The sequence below is a fragment of the Anser cygnoides genome, chromosome 1 (assembly GCF_040182565.1).
Source record: "Anser cygnoides isolate HZ-2024a breed goose chromosome 1, Taihu_goose_T2T_genome, whole genome shotgun sequence".
Taxonomy (NCBI): Eukaryota; Metazoa; Chordata; class Aves; order Anseriformes; family Anatidae; genus Anser; species Anser cygnoides.
Genome location: NC_089873.1, coordinates 142,276,281 through 142,295,000, shown reverse-complemented (window position 1 = coordinate 142,295,000; position 18,720 = coordinate 142,276,281). Strand labels below are relative to the sequence as shown.

Genomic DNA, 18,720 nt, shown 5'->3' with positions numbered 1-18,720 from the left:
AAATGGGTAAATTGATACCCACATCACAAAGCTCCTATCAAAGCACAGACGGGTGCTTTGTGAAGACAGAAGGCAGCTGGAACCCTGAAAGCAACCCAAAATTCACTTTTGATTATACCTTTGTGTGTGTGTGTGTGTTCTGAGGATTTTACACTAAAGAAGCAGAAGTGACCCAATTGGTTTTGCTTCTGCAGCTCAGCTCTGCTCTTTGCCTTTCCATTTGCCTTACAAGTGCCAATTTAAAACATGTGTCAGGCACAACTCGCACATAATGAAAAGATGACGTTCAGATTGTACTGCCTTCGTTAAAGTAATACAGAGTTTCCACTCACCAGCGTCTTCCTCATTTTAAGCTGTACTGCAAACTGTTCACCATCCTAGTTGCTCTCTCGAAAATTGACCAGACAGATCCCTCCCAACATTTCTGCTGCACCTTTTTGAGCCAGACAGCAGAAACAAGTGCATTGAGGATTTCAGCACAGCGTGCCGTGACCTCAGCATTAAATCCTCTCAGTGGCACTTTCCCAGGTGACGTTCTTCGGGTACCCTCCCAAACTTCATTCAGTCCACTCCTAATACGCTCCCAACCTCTTACCTTCAAGAATTTATTCATTTCTGATGTTATATACCAATATGAAAGACATCTTGGTTTATCTAGACAACACAGCCAACCAGCACTGTGGTATGAAGTAGGCTCAAAGAACAAGAAACACTTGGAAGAAAATTCCTTTTTCTACTTCAAGAATGTTTTTGGTTTTAGTTCAAGAAGAGGATACTTTGCAAACAGGTTCCCGTACAAAAACCACAGTCCACAACAACTGCATGTGAGAGACATCACAGCTCCAAAACTGCAAGAAAGCTTTCTGCACTGTTATAATGGGATGGGGAATGGGATATTCTATGTGACTGACATGCATTTGAGTGCCAGGCTCCCCAGCAGTCCTGGAGGTCACTGCCTAATCCCACATGAATTATTTTTGCCCTTCCAAGGAGCTTTCCACATGAGCAAGGAAGCATAGTCAGAAAAGGGGATGCCTCACATCAGAGTTTGTAGTACCCACGGGCAAACATATATATGTTGAAGTAGTTGTGGCTCTCTTGACACGGCAGGCACAAATTTGGCTTTGCTCATGTTACTGCTGCATGTATCAGTCTGGGCAGAGCGGGTTTGAAGGGGTACAGCTCCTGCTAAATGCCAAGTGGAGCTCCACCTTCGTTGTGCTGCACATGCCTTCATATCATGTCCTATGAGGAGTGGCTGAGGGAACTGGAGTTGTTTAGTCTGGAGAAGAGGAGGCTCAGGGGAGACCTCATTGCTCTCTACAGCTACCTGAAGGGAAGGTGTGGGGAGCTGGGGGTCGGCCTCTTCTCACAGGTAACTAGTGATAGGACTAGAGGGAATGGCCTCAAGTTGTGCCAGGGGAGGTTCAGGCTGGAAATGAGGAGACATTTCTTCTCAGAAGGAGCAGTCAGGCACTGGGACGGGTTGCCCAGGGAGGTGGTGGAGTCACCGTCCCTGGGGGTGTTCAAGGAGAGGTTGGACCTGGTGCTTAGGGACATGGCTTAGTGGGTGACATTGATGGTAGGGGGATGGTTGGACCAGATGATCTTGGAGGTCTCTTCCAACTTTAATGGTTCTGTGATTCTGTGATCTCAGCACCTCTGATGGACATACCGTGGAATTCCAGATTACCCCGCACTGCTGGCCTTCGCGGTGTCCTGGAGATAAAACCACAAAACTAGGCTTTAAGGTGGTCAGAACAACTACAAAGTAGTATTAACCTTACAGATCAGCACGGAAAAGTTCATCCCATGCAGATTGCATGGGCAGTGTGGGAAAAGCATGTCAGAACTACTCATACATGAAAAGGAGGCCATGAATACTTTGAGGATGGCATAAAAGCAGGCAGATAGCAAAAAGAAGCATTAAAAAGGCCTTTTTTAAATGAGGGTAAGACCTTTCTTCCTGATGTGGTAGAAAAAGAAGTAATAAGGAAGGTGAGATAGGGTCAGGTTGCTGGATAATGCAGACTTCCCGGGTAGCAAGATACCTGCCAAATGAGGTGAGACAGCATGACTGTGAGAGGTGCCAGAGAGAAGGTGGTTACAGAAATTAAGGTCTGAGGTGAAGAGCTCAGCACCAACTGCCTAAACAACACTGCAGACAGTTCACTGAAGACATCTGCTCGGGGTACAGCTGCAAGCCAAACATCTAAGAAAGTGTTTGGCTACTCAGCGGATGAGATGGTGAATAATGCAGAAAATATTCTCCCTTTATACCATTCAGTGCTGAATTCTCACCTGGCATACTGTCCATGCCCCTCTGCAAGCTCAAAAAGATCCTGTGGGAACAAGTGGAGGTCAGAGAGTAGGAGTGAGAATAAATGAGTGGGCAGTGGAGGCAGAGGCAGGACTATGGCAGGAAGAACTTGAAAAGGCTGAGGTTTGTTTATCTCAGACTGGAGACAGAAAAGAAGGGACGCAGCAAGATAAAATACCAAATACTCCAGGATAAGATGTCTCAGACACTTCTCTTTACCTTGCTGTGTAACACAAGAATAAAGGAATGTACGATGAAATGAAGAGCTCATGCATTCAAAGACGATCAAAGGAAATTCTCTGTCACGTAATGTGTAATTGGACAGTGGAAGATATCACCACAGGAAAGCACTGAGGTCAGGAACTTTGCAGGATTCAAAGAAGGATGGGATGGCTATATGGATCACAGGAATATCCAGTCAGAACAATTATGCTAAACTTTGGAAGAAGTATAAAGACGGGGTTTCAGAGTTTAAGCCAGTATCTGACTACGGGAGAATAAAAATTAGGTTTCTGTAGGGGTAGATTATCCCACATCTGTCTCTGAGGTCCTTCTTTGCCAGCAGCTGATGCCGGTCTCTTTAAGGCCAGATCATCAGCCTGCATGAACGACACGATTTCTGTTTTCCCAGCTATGCATCAACTTCAGGGGCACTGAAAAGCTTTGTCTAGCTGCAACAATGTCAGCAAATTCAGACCTGCATTTTCCCACTGGTGATACACTTACGGCACCACCTGTAGTAAATCAGCACAAGGCACTTTTATCACAACACAATTTCCTTTAACATAGGCTAGCCTAAAATGACTGCAGAGCCGTGGCCATGTAGACGTGGAGTGTGAGAGTTTGATACCTTCCTCTCTGCATGCCAGAGTCAAGCTCAGTCTTGCCTGCTCCTGCCTTGTGTTCCCTTTTACAGAGTTGCCAGCATCCACAGGGAGGGCAAAGCTTAATCATGACCTGAGCTTAATCCACAGCAAACAGCTCTCTGTTAGGAGGCTCGTGCATACAAACCACCTATTTCCTGACAATATTCTCCTTAAGGACTAACCTTTTCTAAAAGAAGCGGATATACCTTCTTCTCTGACCACGATGCAAAATGAAGGGAGCCCAGGCCTTCTGTTGAGGTCCATATAGCTAATCCATATGCTCAAAGCTGTATCCACCAGCTCCAGGACCCCAAGGCTAGGCAGGAGATCCGGGCTCCATCCAGCTCAGCCCAGCTGCAGCAGCAGCAGTTTCAGAGCCCTCACCAATTTATTTACTTCAAGAGCCTCTCTCTGACGCCTACACAGCCAAGCACAGATTTTCTGCGTAGTTCTGGTGCCTGAAGCCTATGTAATTGCAGTTTAAATGCTTATATCCCATTTTGCAGTTAGGAGGGCTTCCAGTTTCACCCTCCTTCCCTAGTCTTGCAAACTACCAGCTGACCTCCAGTTCTCTCGCTGTCCCCAAGCTCTCTCAAGCAGCAGCCCAACAACTTTTCTCTGTCTTAACAACACCTGAAGCTAGCTTATTTACACCCAGCATGATCCCAAGCTTTTTAAGGGGCAGCATTTACCTTCTCCCTGCCCTTTTCTCCTCTTTGCCCCAATCCACATCCATTATGGCTTGTGTGCAAAGGAAGATCTTCCTACAAGCAGACAGGTACAGTTTAGGAACCTGTAGAAGCTGAAACCAAACAAAACCAAACCCTGAAACACTGCAGAGTGGATTGTTCCCCTAAACCATTTTGCTGTTATTTCTGGGCCTTTCCTGCCCTCCCGCTTGTTCCACAGGAGAGTCTCATGTACTCACCAGCCTGAGTTAAGTGTTCCCGAGGCTGTATTCACCCTCAGCTAACACAGTGAAGTCAAAAGGCAACGATCTTTTCTTTTTCTGCAGCGGTTTGTGAAGTTTCTGCTCTCTGCTCAGTACCTCTTCCTTAATTTTTATAATCTCAGAGCACTCTAAGCATTGTCTGGTAACTGTGCCGATCATTACTATAATTTTAAAATCTCTTTGAGGTCTCTTTGACCCTTCAAAATGAGCCTCTTAACTTTGCCTCAGAACTGAAATCACTGAAACCATTACCGATTAGCTGCTTCATAATGCACCTTTCTCCAAGCATACCCTTCCTGAGACGGTGACCCATGCTCCTTGCAGTATTCTAGCGAGGCCTAATAACCATCTTCCAGAGGACTGTATTGCCTCTTTCCTGGTGCATTATAGCTCATTGTTCCATCGGGCTAGTGTCTTGTTTGCCTTTTTTATTGCAGCTGTGCACCGAAGTGATGGTTTCTATGATTTTTTTTCCACGGTAACCCCTTTCTCTCCCTGAGCAGTGTGCCGGATGTAACACCCATTCCTTACATTTGCTCTTTGTTCCCAGACTAATCACTTTTCATTTTCTATACCAAGCAGCATTTGCCATCTGCTGGCTCATCAACTAAATGATCCAAATCCCGTTTGAATCCGCTTGCATTGTTCCTTATCGCTTCTGCGTGCTTCCAGTCTTACCGTCCCACCAGCAGAGATTTCACACGCACGGCGCTCAGCTGAGGCACAGGAATCCACGGGATCTTCTCACACCGTGGGCAGAGCGTCCCGCCCGGATCTGCCACTTGCTGCCTCCATACAGAAAAGAAGGGTTGGCTTTGGCAAAAAATTAGGCTCACATATGCTTCAGGCTGCTTGAGATAAAGGATGGCTTTAAGCCCAGGAGCTGCACCAGGGGATGGTGCAAGGCAGCGTCCTACAACACAGATACCAAGGATTGTGGAAGGGCTGCTGCAGCTTTCGGAGACACCTGCTGGTGTGCCCACAGCAAGAGGCAGCTCTGCTTCCCAGCTGACAGCTCTCCCCACCTGTGTTGGAAGGACAGGCACATGCCACATCTCCTTGCACCACATACCATTTCTGTCTGTGGGGGGAAAGGCAGAAAGGAAACAGGAATGTGGACAAAACAAAACTTCGCCCTTGGAAACCAGGGCCTCTGGCCCCATGGGCTAAAATACAAATTTCCTCTCACCCCAACAGTGCACTCTCCAAAACTCCAGCACAAAGAAATTGTCCTGAATCTCTCTGGGAAACGCACGGAAGGCCAGACGTGTGGAAGAAGCAGGGGTCAGCTGGGGACACACGCTCTTTTCCCAGCTCTCAGCACCAGTTGTGGCAGAGTGGCGTGCGCTAAGCTCTGGTGCTTTTAAAGCAGGGTTTATGGGCAACCCTTCTGCTGTGTTGATGCCTGTGCCACATGGCATTCTCTTGGAAACTCTTTTCTGTCTTAGCAACAGCCAGCCTGACTTGCTGGTCTATTGCCTTCGCCTTATTTTGTTTGTCGTTTCAGGAAAAAATTGTCTGAGATTACCCAGAGTGAGCAATCTTTTGGATGATCTTTTCCGGCCTTCCCTTAAAAGCATTGCCTGCACTTGAGGCATTATCAGTTGCCTATCCAAGAAACACTCAGGTAAGAGAAGAACTGGACAACCTGTGCATTCTCTAGCAAATTTTCTAATCATTTATTTATGGAGAAAACGACCACAGAGTGGTCAGTTCAGAAAGCTAAGTTTTTGCAGCTGTTTTGTGGTCCACATGTAAAAAGATCTAGTTTTTCTTTAAAGTGTGTCAATTTTTCTGAATGCCAAGTTCACAAGGGCTAGGCCTGATTTCAAACAACATTTACTGCTCCCATTTATAGTTTTTTCTACATGGGGATTTGAGTTAGGAGTGCACAACATGAATAAATCTTTAATAAGCTACAAACATCAGCGGAAATAACTTGTACTATGCCTTTCTCAGGCAGGAAACCAGCATACCCAGCCTAACTGACTTGCCCTTGGCTATAATTGTGATTGGAGATACCAGCTTTTATCCCAGACTTTCCACACACTTAAAACCAGCTTGGGTTCTAGGTGCTCAGCATTTCTGAAAGACAATTTTTACCTTTATTTGAGCGCAGAAAATCAGTACTCGCTCTGTACTGTTCATATGCTCTTTCCTGCTAGGATAGGGTGGTAGGGGAAAAAAAGAGTTTTGGTAACTAATGGCAGCATTCCAGTGCTCTTTATTAATACATAAGCCAGAGGAGTTCATCACAGGTATGGGTAGAAAGATTTTTCATAGTCCTTCTCTTAGCCTTACTTAGGTCTCCAATAAGAAAATGAAGCTCACAGACAAATTTAACTTAGTTTCACGTCTAAAGAATTTGCATTCCATGAAAAAAAAAAAAAAAAAGAGAACAATGACAGCCCAAATTCAGCCTTTTTAACAATAAAAGTCCTGCAATCTGGTTTAGACCTGTTCTTGTGCATTGTAGCTGTATGATTTGTGCAGCATGCAGCCTCATTAAACTGCCTGAAATTCATGAGTGCTATTTGAGCATGCACCTGTAATATTATTTGATTCACTGGAACTTCTGAAAACCTCCTCTATTATGACATTTAGACACAGCCTGGCTCTTCTGTCTTTCTCTCCCTTTTGGCAAATTTGCATCCAGAACAAGTAAGACAGAAATCTTGCAAAAGGGGTAGAACTGCCATGTCCCTTCAATAAAAGTACAATTTTCCCTATTTATCTCACCATCTGAAGCAACCAAAATTCCCTCCGAGAGTACTGCAGAGGCCTCTGCCTACATGCAAAAACATATAAATATATATATTGATCAATCTCTTCCTCTAGCTCACAAGCATCCTCCAGATCTTTTCCTATCTCTAGCCTCAGCACAAGATCTCTCTTTTCTTGTAGTAGGAACCACTAGGTCAGTTGTAATGTTCGTGCCGTTTCCTCCTGCTGACGTGCTGTCCTCTTTTCCGCCGTTAACATCCACTGTCTACTTGTTTACCCCTTCCTGAAGTGTTGTGGAAATTCTGTCTCTCTCTGGCACTCCACGTTGGGCTGAGAGCCTGAGCAGGGTAGAACAATTCAAGAGGCTGCCTTCTCAGGAGCTGTCAGTGGGTTTCCCAGGAGCCCAGAAAATTCAAAGGATAAAGTGGCCCCTGTTGCCCTCACTGCACCTTTGATGCACTGATACTCGCACGATTCACAGGACTGCCCAGAGCTGGGTGTGAACACATTGTCTTACCAAGTTTTCCTCATTTCAGAATCATTAGTGTCTCCTACAGCCCATTTCCCAGGCGTCCATTACGTGTGATACTTGGATTAGTAGCAAAAATGTTGTTTTGCCTTATCCAATTGTTTCTTTCCTCCCTATCCCTGTCTTTCCCTGAATCTTTTGTTAACAAGACATAGACAGGTTCTGATCCTGCAGTCAGTAATATGACCCCACGCAAGAAGACTGTGATGCACGGCAGAAAGGTGAGATGAGCGTGAGATTGACTTCTATGAGTAAGAGTCATCTTAATTAATATCAAATATTTCATAGTGTAGCCCTTTACATACGAGCTAGTCACCCAAGGGTCTCTTTATACTGGGTGGAGACAGGTACAGTCAAGGCTAGCCCAGCTGTAGGTACCTAAATTAGGAGAAATCAATTTGGTCCTTCATTTCTGGTTCCGATTGCATTGCCTGTGTCTGTATTCACCAGATTCACTGCATCTACTTCACTGATGTCAATGGCAATTTTTAAAACTTGCACTCTTGGAGGTACCACAAGGCATGCCATGCAAAAATATGCCAGAATACATCCCTGTCTTCCAAACTACCTCAAGGTCCTTCCTGACTGTTAATTGGAAGTTCTAATAGGATCTCTGCAACTTGATTTTCTGGACATGCCACTCACTGAGAGAAAAAAAGGTGTCCACTAATTTCTATCACTGAAAAGATGAGCTCTAGTGTGGCTGTATAGAAAAAGAACCCCTGCAATAAAGCTTTGCTATCTGTGCAGTAAGAAGAGAATATGTAAGCCTGTTTAAATGCTTTCAACAGCACTCATTAAATCTCTTATCACCATGGGGAAAAAAATTTTAAAAATAAAAAAAAGGAAAAAGAAAAAAAGAAAAAAACACCTTGGCAACATTAAGAAGAAGTAAAATTTAGGGATTTCCATATAGCTAAGATCTCAAACAGTTCTGAGAAGGAGGAAACTGACTCCAGGTAGAAAAAGGGACAAAAAGAATTGGGAGTGACTGACGTAGTCAGAATAATTCTTCCCCTACCTTAACACAAATACAGACCACATAGAGTTTACAGCAGAGAACTAACATTTCAGAGTAAGAACCCCCCTCCTACCTAACCTGTGTATAGGTTGACAAGGGTCTGCAAAGTACAGCATGCAGCAGGGAGTCTATCTTATTCACTGCAAGGAGAGATCCACCTTTCTGAAAACAGAGAAGCCGGGGAGTTAGGTGAGAGACAGAGCTTTAGGCTTCTTTATGTTACTGTAATCCAAATTGCCTATTCAGTGTTTGAGTAGGGTATTTTTTCCCAGTTGCCTAAAAGTGAGTGGCTTTGTTGTTCTGAACAGGCCATCCCCAAGTTGTAGCAAGCACCTGCTTTTGGCAAAACTCCAAAAATTGAGTGTTTGTGCCCAGCAAAGCTCTAAGCGCAGCTGGGTATGATAAAGAAACTGTAATAAGAAACACTGCAACTGAAATCAAGGACTCCATCTCATCTTATCTTTGGATTGGAGATGCAGAACTTATAATCAGTAAGGGAATATGAGCCTAGAAAGACTACAAAAAAAAAAAAAAAAACAGGTCAACGGCATAAAGGCATCCATTTTATTATACCTATATATAGAGAGTATATTATTATCTAACAATATCTTTGAGTACTGAGTCATGGTTTCAGATCCATGAAAAGCTAGGCTGCAGGTGGCAATCCACTCATGCATATTTGCTCTTCACAAAACCCATTTTGCATTGAGGGAACTGCTAAAATGGAGATGCCAGAACGCTATCAGGATGATGCAGAAATCTTTGCAGATGTGCAATTTTCATCTAAAATAAGTTCTACTACTGCAGAGTCCTAGAGTACTTCAGCACAAAATTAGCCAAAATTTATTTTTATGTAGTCTTCCCAGTTTCAAGGGCAGATGCAGCCCTGCTGTATGAGTGGAGGACTGTTACCACATAATTAACACCACTTAAGCGTTGCACCAGTCAGTGGTAATAAGCAAGGGGAAGAGAGGACAGAGGGATCTTTAGACTCCTGAATAAATCCAGACTTTGTGCAAAATAGGTTTGATATATCGGCTACCTTAACACCTCTTCAGAATGACTACTGGGGAGTAAAGTTGGATAAATAAAGCCAGCAGAAGAGTCTCGTGTGCCAGCATTTTTGTTCTTCTGGGTCAGGCTAGTTGAAGACAGAGGAGAAATATCCACTGGTGACATCTTTCCCTTCAGCCACTGGACTGCAGCAGTAACCTAAGAGCTGTATTGCTCCCTCATTAGCAGAATGCCCAGAGCTGTTAGCTCTGGTTCTTTCCAACAGCCTTTCCAGGTTCATTTGTTTTTCATAATTGTTTTGCTTCCCACCATTTTTCAGCCAGGCCTTTGTCATTGTCTTAAGAGTGCCTTCTGTCCAGAGCCCCACAGGCATTTTCCCTAATGCCAGACCTCAATGCAGACTGCTGGTCTCTCTGTGAGTTTTCATCTTGTGCTGCTTTAGCCTTTCACAACTGCTCTTAGTAACATGCTCAGAAAAAAAAAAAAAAAAAAAAAAAAAAAAAAGAACAACAAAAACAGATTGTTTGCTAGTGTAGATTATCCTGCAGAGGTTTCTTTTTCTTTTTTTTTTTTTCCTTTTTTTTTTCTTTTTTTTTCTTCCTGTGTTATTTAAAAACCATGCAAGAAAGACAGGGATTTCCATCCCTGGCTAGAAATCTTTCCTAGCTTCTTTCACTCTTGAAAGAGCAAGAGTAGCTCTGCCTAGCAGAACTGATTAATTGTGGTTATAATAAAACATATTCCTTCTAAAAATATCTGACTGCATTGTGTTTTAGGGGCTAGAGAAAATTGGCATCATGGCTAAGATGTATGTGTACGTAGCGATAGGCCTTATGTAACACATTAATGCTAGAACTAAATGCTGCAGATTAGATTTTTACAACAGCATTTTTCACCGGTTACCATGAAACAATAGTGCTTGGTCAGGAAACTACTGCAATAATCCTGCAGCTTTTTACAAGTCAATATTTAAGGCATCGCTACAGCAAGGCTGTGTTACTACAGCATTGCAGGAGCTGTGAAGTGAGCCTCCGTCATTCATAATTACCTAGACGCAGGAAACCGCCGATGCGCACGTCCTCAGCTTCTCCTCGGGGGCCGGGGGGGTGTTTCCACCGGTGCAGCCTAAGGCGACCCTGCGGATCACCACCAGAGGCAGCGCAGCAGCTGCCTGCAGCCCCGGCCCGGCTCCACGGGGTGTCAGCAGCGGGTTGCGAGGGCAAAGCTGGGTGGGGAGGGTGCCTTCGTCGTGCCCTCACCTCCCTGTTAGACGGTGTCCAAGTGAGGCAGACGTAGGACCCTTCCAACCCAGACCGCCCCGTGGGTCTACCACATAGTGCATGACAAGGAAACGGGGTGCTGTCTGCCGCCTTGCAGCTGTTCCCAGTGGGTTGTCGGTCTTCCAGGGGCTGCTGGCACGGAGTAAGAGCTGCAGAAGCTGCAGGACAGTGACTTATGGAAAAGTAGAGAGCAGTAACTGGTAGTCAGTCGACTTCACCTTACTTAGCTTCTGGAGCTGGTATGAGGATGGTGAGCCTTCTGTTACCGGATGATCACCGTGGCTCTAGCAGGGCCAAGTAATTGCCAGTCCTTTTCCTCTGGAACATAGCTAACTACAGACCAGCACAACAGGAATTGTGAAAAACACAAAAAACATGGCCAATGTTAAGTTATTCCTATTCCTCCGCCTGTGGCATAGCAGTGGATTGAGTCCCTGTTGGCCCTCGTATTTACGTGTATTATGATGGCCCAAGACCAATCAAAGGAACACACAGAAGTATCAACGTGAGGACAGACCTTCAGCTGGTGGCTCTACATGCCCTTCCTGGCACAAGGAGGCCCAGAGTTATCCTGTATTTATGACAACAACCTTCAAAGCTCACAGCATCTGCAGCCACTGCTAGGTCGTGTCTCCCTTATCAGGCTGCAAGAAGCATGACACGAAGCCTCTCATACTTCACCTGAAATTCCCTCGTGCTGGATTGATTGAAATTATTTGTTTTTTGTTGGTGGGAGCAGAATTTGACTCAGACAGTAGGATTTATATGGACAAGCTGCTTACCAGTCACACTGACCCCACTGAGATGCTCCAAGACCACAGTCCCATTGAACTGAGGCCTGTACATATGTTGCCTCTCTCTCCCCAGCCCCAGATTTGATTCCAAACTTGGTGAAGATAGCAAGAATTATTTTTCTGAAGTCAACATGCTTTAAGCTGGGCTTTACCCTGTAAATATTTACACAATGAGTAAGCATATGCCCCGGTTCCTGATCTGCCTACTATAACCTAAGATTTGTCTATGTCAGCTTAGAAGCCTGCCAGTGCAGATGAAGTGCAAAATGAAGGCTTTACAAGACACAGAAGTAAATAATTCCTGTTAATATTTGCCCCTTTACCTAAATTTTTATACTTTCATCCTCTCTTTAACAGTAATTCCTTTCCCTTTTACTTATTTTAGCTAGTTATATGTAATCTTTGCTGAAAGTATTGTATGGTTACTTCACCCTTTTTCACTGTTACCTCTTAACCTAGCTTTACTTCACGAAACAAAACAGTCGTCCCCACATGCCTCCCTAAATAATTGTTGGTTCCTCTTATAATTTGCTTATATGCCAGCTTCTATTTAAAAAATAAAATATAATCGTTGACTAACCATTTTAAAGCTGTTCTTGCCAACCTAAATTAATCCCCGCTCCACTTGTCTTTCTGCCTTTCTGCTCCACAACTGCCCCCTAGAGAAATTGCTCTGGAAGGAAACAAAAACGCACACATCCACTCACGCAGCACGGGTAACAGTTGGTTTGCTCCAGACTGGCAAGGACTAAGCTTGGTAGAGGCATTTCTCAGCAAAGGTGGAAAATGTTGGCCCAGTGAAGTGGATATGCTTTAGATAATGTACCTTTTTCTGAACAGTGTCTTGCAAACATGTTGTTTCAGGTAAATAATGCAATTTCTGATCTAAATTAGAGAGAAAGCTGACAGCCACAACGTCTCCGGAATTTGAGAGTTTAAGGCTGGTCTAAACTCTGGTTAGCACTTCTACCTGGCAGGGAACACCCACCTTTTGAATATGGGTTTCATTAAAATTCTGAGTAAAAACCGATTTATTTATTTTTTCTCATGAAGGTGCTAGGAGGTTTCCCTTGAACATTTTCTGTGTGAAATGAAGAAACCACGCCCTGGCTAAAATAGCTGAGGGTCACCAGACTTCAGTAGACATGAACTTCATGAACTTGAGTAAAAAACAAATGGTTTTGGTTTTGTTTTTTTCTCATGAAGGTGCTAGGAGGTTTCCCTTGAACATTTTTCTAAGTGAAATGAAGAAACCACGCCCTGGCTAAAATAGCTGAGGGTCACCAGACTTCAGTAGACATGAACTTCACGAACTTGACTGTTCCTTATCCTGCCTGGATACTTTGACAAGTATGAATTGGGTGTGGGGAAAAGCCTGGCCAGTCCTAACGCTCTTGGCTCCCTCACACAGCGCAGGGCAGGGAAACACTTGGAAACTTTTTTCTAAAGCATGGGACAACCGTTTCTGTGCTCTGACAATACAAGTGGAGGAAAGAAGGTTATGGATAAGGGCTTCTCTTACAGAGAGGCATGTATCTTATTACTGAAACTGAACCTGTGTGGGAGGACTGATGGGCAAACTGGGGTTTTGGCCAGCACGAGTGGGGTTCTATCAGTGTGGATTTGTGGGACTGGGGCCATTTTCTCTGTATAAAGCGAACTCAACCACGGCCCGAGTTTCCCGTTAGCAGCAGGACTAACGAGGCCTGCCTTCCTACGGGCACGTCTCGCTTCCCCTCACGGGGCTCCCCTCAGCGCCCCGCCAGGGGGCGCCGCCGCCCCGCGGCCATCCCGCAGCGGGCGGGCGGGCGGGGAGGGGAGGGGGGGAGGGGAGGGGAGCGGGAGCCGCGCGCGCCCGTCCCGCCCCGCCCCGCGTCACGTGCCCGGCGGGCGGCCGTTGGTGGCGCGAGGCTCTCCCGTGACGCGCTCGCAGGAAGGGCGGGGGGAAGAGGAGGAGGAGGAGGAGGAGGAGGAGGAGGAGGAGGAGGAAGGCTGGCGGCCGTTACCGGGGGGAGCCGCCATGTGAAGCCCCGGCCGGCAACGCGCGGCTGGGAGGCGGCGGAAGGTGAGCGGCGGTGCGGTGCTGCGGGCTCCTTGCTTCCTTCCCTCTCCCCCCCCCCCCGTCATGGCGAGGCCCCCATGGCGGTTGGCCTAAGAGGAAAAGAGCCGTGGGGGGGGGGGGGGGGGGAAATTGGGGGGGGAGCTGCGGGGCCCCTGCCCTGCCTCGGCCCCTCCCTGCGGCCTGGGCCTGAGGAGGAGGAGGAGGAGGAAGGGGGGTGGGGGGGGGCGGTGTTATGTAACCGCCGGCGGGGGCCTTCGGCGGGGAGGCGGGCGTGGGGGGGGAGGGGAGAGGGAGGGGAGGGGGTGGGGGAGGGCTGAGGGGGGGTGTTAGGGCTTGAGGGGGGAGGGTGAGGTTTGGGGGGCCGCAGGTGCCCCTCCCCCGCCGGCACCTGCATGGGTACCCGTGGGGGGGGGGGTGTTGGGGGGGTCGGCAGCGAGGGGTCACTGCGGGGAAATAGGGGAGGGGACGCGGGGATAAGGTGTGTGGTTTGGGGGGGGGGAAAAGCCCGAGCCCTGTCGCAGCCCCGCCGCCCTCTCCTCCCCCCGCAGCCGGCTGCGGATTTTGCGCCCCGCGTTGGCTGCGAGTCGCCTGTGCTGAGCGAGGGTGGCTGGTGGGTGAGGGGGGAGGAAGGGGCACGGAGGGCTCGCCTCTTCCCCCCCCCCCCCCCCCCTCCTTCCCCGCCTGCTGCTGCTGCTGTGTTTTGCTACGTAGCCAGCGCCGGCCTGACCCAGCAAAAGGCCCCTGATGGGAGGTGCGCGGGGATGGCATGTAAACCTTGAGAACGGAGGGGAGGGTGATAGCGCGAGCACGCGATTATTTATTATTTTTTTTTTGGGGAGGTAGGAAAGCTGTGGTGCGTGCTGCAATGTTCCATTATCCCCCGTGCTTTACGGTTAATGTCAGCCTTCGGAAAGGCAAGGCCTGCAAATGCTCCATTTGTGTTAATTAGAGATTTTTCTCCCTGAAAAGAAGAGTTGATGTTTATTACGGATCTTGATTTAAAGTCTAGGTCCAATCTCAAATTTGATAGTGCAATGCAAAGAAGCAAACCCAGCAGATTGCAATTACATGAGCTGAATTTTAACTATAACCTCTTACATCTAATAGCAATTAGGCAACAGTTTAAAACAGTCTTATCGGAGCAACAACAACACCTAATGAAAAGGTTACAGCCAAAATACGTTTGTGAAGCAGCCCAGTTTTATTAAGATATTTAACGCAGAAATCCAGATGTCTGACAAATTCTTTCTTTGCCATCTTGTCTCAAGTGTGTAGTCGCTGCCCATCCCCACCATATTTGTCTTTCACTCAGCCCAATTCTTCCACTGGACGGTGCACCAAGTCCCTGTTGGTAAATAATCCCAAGCTGTCAGACTGGAGGTCACTGCTAGGACAGTTAGTAGAGGCTCAGTGCAGACACCTGCCTTGTGACTTATTGCTGTTTAACTACTTGGAGATAGATTATTTTTAAAGTAAAACTGTAGTAGTATACGGGAAAAAAAAACCCACACCATATTTCAGGCCAATGTAGTAAACTCCATGTGTGTATTTTTGTGCACAGTAAATGTCTTCAGTGCGTTATTCAGGAATTGGCCTTCGAAGTGTATCGCCAGTCTGTCTTTCTGGATGGTGTTCATCCTCTTACTTAGCCATAGCCTGGTGTGGTGCAGCCAGCGTCTCGTAAGTGGGTGCTGAGTTTGCTCGATCTTTTCTCATCCCTTGACCTGGATGTCTGTCTTAAGGAAGCTTCATGGCAAATTTTCAATCTTGCTACCATCCATTTCAGCTACTAGGGAGATTTTAAAAAAAAAAAAAAAAGAAGAGACTCTTAATACAAAACCTGGTTTTGAGTACATAGGAAAAATGTGATTACAGACTTTTTAATGAATTAGTTGTTCAGGACAAGTAGGAAGAGAATAGCTTACCTGACCCTGCCATGTGCTTTCCCCCATTTAATCTGTAAGCTATTGTTTACGTTATGAAGAATGATTTTTTTATTGAACATCTTTCTGCTTTAATTAAAGGAGTATATTATCTCTGAGATCTCTGTCGGCTCTTAAGAGTGCGTTTGTCTGGTACAGATGTAGCAAGGGAGCTAAATACCCAAATGCTGAAACCCTCCCCCAAGAATACAGTGTAGATAAGTTTGGTGACAGTGCCATGTGTTTACAAAGTATAGCAAAAGGAGGAAAAAGTGGAAGCAAATAGAAACGGGAACGTCCAGGTAGTTATAAAGAATGTTGAAAGGAAAGAGAGCAAATCTAACTGGGTGCAAAAGAGCATGAGGAACAGGCAAGGAATTCTCAGACACGGTTCATGCAGTATGATTGTGGAAATGTCTCTTTTTTTTAAGAGTCAAATTTGTGTAGAGCTTCTTCTCCCTGAGAGCAGCTTTCTGCTCTGTTGTGGAAACCAGACAGCATTTTAATTGGAGACACAGCTGGTTTTAGGGAGGAGGGCTTCTCATGTCTGTGGTCCCTCTGCTTCTGTATTGCATGCGGAGTAGCTGGTGCTCATAAGATAGGAATGAGAATTAGGAAACTCTTCTTTCTCGCTCCTTAGCGGAAGAGAGGTGAGTACGTAGAACAGCTTTAAATTCTGGGCAGTGATGATAACTTCCATTCCTGTTGCTTGTCTTTTCAGAGCTAGCTGAAGGGCTGCTGCTACTGTAGTTAAGGAATCTGTGACAGTTAAATTCATCTGAGAGATACTTTTAATTTGGTATACCCACAGAAATGATCGCTGTATCTTCTATATTTTTTGCTGCAACTGTCTAAGCAGACCATGCCTCCTGAATTTCAGTGTTAACTTTTAGGAAGAGTAGATGGTGTGCTTTCTTTTTCCTAGTTCATTTCCTATCTCAAAGCTTAAGGTCTCCCAATTGGTATTCTTCCTGTTTAATAGTGCTGAAGCTGGGGGTTCGAAATTTGCTGGCATAAATAAAGTTTAGCCATGTTGTGGTTAACTCTTTCGTGTTAGTTTTGCATCCTGTTCCCAGCTATCTGTAAATACTTTAACCAAATCCCAACGTAAGGAGGTAACAACTGATAATTTCCTTATTTGGTTTGCTTGAATCACAAAGACCTTTTCAGCTTCTTGATTTATGGAAAAAAAAATAATCCTGAAAAAATACGTAATTCAGTTCAGGATAAGACACTGCTCAGGTTCCTTGCAGGTAAGTGCAGGTGGATTGGTTCGAATGCCAAAACTTGAAAGCAGTGCTGACGCTGCGCAGAGTAGGGTTGAGATCTGCTGCAAGGCTTTTCAGTGCTGGCTTAAAGACTGTCAGTCTTCTGGCAGGGTGGGTTATGCAATGTGTTTTGGCAGGGGCCTTGGGGCCATTACTGCACCTTTGGGGTCAGCTTCTAGCTGTCGGTGCATCTCCAAAGTGAACTGCAGTTCTGTCCACCTTGTTGGCGAGTTCCTCCTCCTGAGGTGGTTCCCGTCAGCTCTTAGTCCAGGACACCATGAGTAAGCATCTCAGGCTCTTCTGGAGACCTAGGAGCTGCTGGTGTTTAAGGAAGTCATGACAGTGTTGATAATTCTTACAGGTAGGAAAGCCCACGATGACCCTGTGGCATGTAAGGTGGAAGATTACTGTAATTTACCAAGTAGGGTAAATGCATTTTACCGTTTTGAGTGTTTTTTTTAAATGTAACTCCCAGTTGAGCTAAAGAAATGAAATAATGATGTTTAGTGGAAGGATAGTGTTCTGGTTTGAGTCCACCAGTTGTTTTTAGGAAATATTGGAGCATTGGGAAACTTGAAAAAGGGGCTTGTTAGTCGCTATTTCCTGGATTTCCATGCTGAAATCACATTATTTGGTAAACTGTTAATCCTATGATAAAATGGTACTGGGGAAAGGGTGTAATGAGTTTTCGCTCTAATCTCTGATTGATCAGAAATTTGAAGTGATAAGTGTTGCCCCTCCGTAATGATTCCGCTTATTTCTATGTTCATTTTTAACCTAGTAAGATCTACAAGCCTCCTGTTTGCCTGAGGAAGGCAGTTCTTGCTCTGTGGCCTTTTTGTATTGATCTGTCTCTACTAAGTAGCAGTATAATGCTGTTGTTTCTATGTCAGAGGTACTTACAATACCAACTTGAAACCACATAGGGCCAAGAACACAATTCTGATGCCAGTTTTGTTTAGGGATCCTGAAGAAATACAGCATTTTTGTTTTCTTGTAAGAACGTACAACTGTTTCCAATAAAATGTAGAAACACTGTGCCTGAACCCTCAGTATCACTTTCAGCTGAATCTAAGAGGAAACTTGAGAATATATAGGATCAGATCAGAAGTTTGCCCAACACTGAACTGTTTCTAGAAGTTGCAAATAATGGATTCCAAGGTAATACTAAAGAAACAAGTAAACTAGGCAATAGATTAAAAAATATTTCCATTTTGTTTTGATCTCTCCAGTTTCATCTGATTTCCTGCTAGTTGTGTTGGTCTGAGTGGATGATAAGAGTAATATCAATAGATTAAGGAAAGATATAGGTACATAAAACTTCAAGGCCATGGAAGGCATATCTTGTGAAGATTTTACTTCAAAATAGAATTTGCTGCTTTGAGAGTTTCAAAGGCAAATCCAGAAAAAAAAATGGGAATGGGACTATGCAATGACAGTTGCATTTAAGAAACACCATTCAGAAAGTGCTGCAAACAAAATATCAACCTATTTAAATGTTGACTCTGTAGTGAGCACTATTTTTGCTAACAAAGTTGCTTCATTTCCTCCAGGTTTGCTACTGTACAAGGTTAGTGCCACCCATACATGTGTGGAGAGATGGTCCTCCTTAGTATCTGACATCAGGTCCCACTTGAGATTTGCAAAGTGGATGTCTTATCTCTCTCTCTTTTTCCCCGAAGAGCTTGGTCTGCTCGGCATCTGCTCAGTGTACGCTGATAACATTGAGTTCAGCATAAAGCACAACTGCCCTGGGCGCTTCCACTGAAAAATAACTTGTGGAGAAGAATTGGAGCCTTCTCTTTACGTTAGTTAAAATGTTGGTCCGAGGGCAGATCTGTGTCTATGCCATTCCAAAGTAGTTAATCCGGGTACTGGGTAATGAGATGGTCAGCAGCAAAGGCAAGTTGAATGTGTGTATGTACACGCACACCTGTGCATGCACAGAAACACATACATGTGTATCGA

The 18,720-nt window shown here is 45.4% G+C and overlaps 1 protein-coding gene across 4 annotated transcripts in view; it reads left to right on the top strand.

Annotated features, from left to right (window-relative positions):
- The first annotated feature begins 13,390 nt into the window (after nt 1-13,390).
- Nucleotides 13,391-18,720, top strand: part of REV1 (REV1 DNA directed polymerase) — a 57,217-nt gene continuing 51,887 nt past the window's right edge. Inside the window, exon 1 of one of the 4 annotated variants that reach the window (XM_066984023.1) lies at nt 13,391-13,565. The gene's annotated coding sequence lies outside the window, so the exon portion shown is untranslated. The remainder of the gene's footprint in view (nt 13,566-18,720) is intronic. The other 3 variants (XM_066984029.1, XM_066984028.1, XM_066984030.1) reach the window with 3 other exon arrangements.